Here is an 830-nt window from a genome sequence, read left to right on the forward strand (position 1 = left end):
CTTCCTCACCCCACAGCCACGCTGGGACCCCAGACTCCAGCAGACATGTCTTAGGAGAAGAGTGGCATTGTGGCACAAGTTTTCACAACTGGGAGATGGGCCCAGTCACCCAGGGATTGGGGATGTATTAAAAAAGTAGGGGTCTGATCCTCCGCGGCTGCACCTCAAACTCTCTGGGGGCACCCTGGCCCTTTCCTTCTTTCTCCTTCCTCTCCGGGCCCTCCCCTTAGCTCCTGCCAGGGCTTCTATACTCTTTTCTTCTCTCCCACCCCCCCAATTGCCCCTTCCCCAGAAACAGGCAGTCACCCCAGTTGGCTCAGACCTCCCGCATTTGCCCACCCCGGGGTGCTAGGCGCTGCTCTCAGCCTCGTACACCCTGCTTCTAGTCCTTGAACCGCGGCGGCGCCCGCAGGCTGTTTCTGTACTCCTTCCCCCCCACCCGCACCCCGGCTGTCCCCCTCACCAGCCGCCTAGCACCTCTTCCCCAGCCCGGGCCTCTCCACTCCGCCTCCATGCCTCCCCCACCCAGTCCCATTTCCTGCGACCCCCCAACTCCCCCCTCAAGCCACGTCCTCCTCGAGAAGCTGCTCAAAGCCACAAGCCCTCCCCACCCCTAAACTCCCTCCCCAGCCCCATCGGGGCCACCCTGGTCCCCATCAACTTCCTCCTTTTTCGCCCCAATCCGACCGCGAACCCCGCAGCCCCTCCACGACTCCCAGTCTCGTTCCCGCCCCCAGACTCTGCTTCCACGTCCCCCATTAACGCGCAGCCCGATCCCCCTCCCCAGACGTTTCCCCCACTCCGGCGCGCGCCCCAAGCCAGAACCCCGG

Source organism: Trichechus manatus, unplaced genomic scaffold (genome assembly GCF_000243295.1).
Source record: "Trichechus manatus latirostris isolate Lorelei unplaced genomic scaffold, TriManLat1.0 scaffold00122, whole genome shotgun sequence".
Classification (NCBI taxonomy): Eukaryota; Metazoa; Chordata; class Mammalia; order Sirenia; family Trichechidae; genus Trichechus; species Trichechus manatus.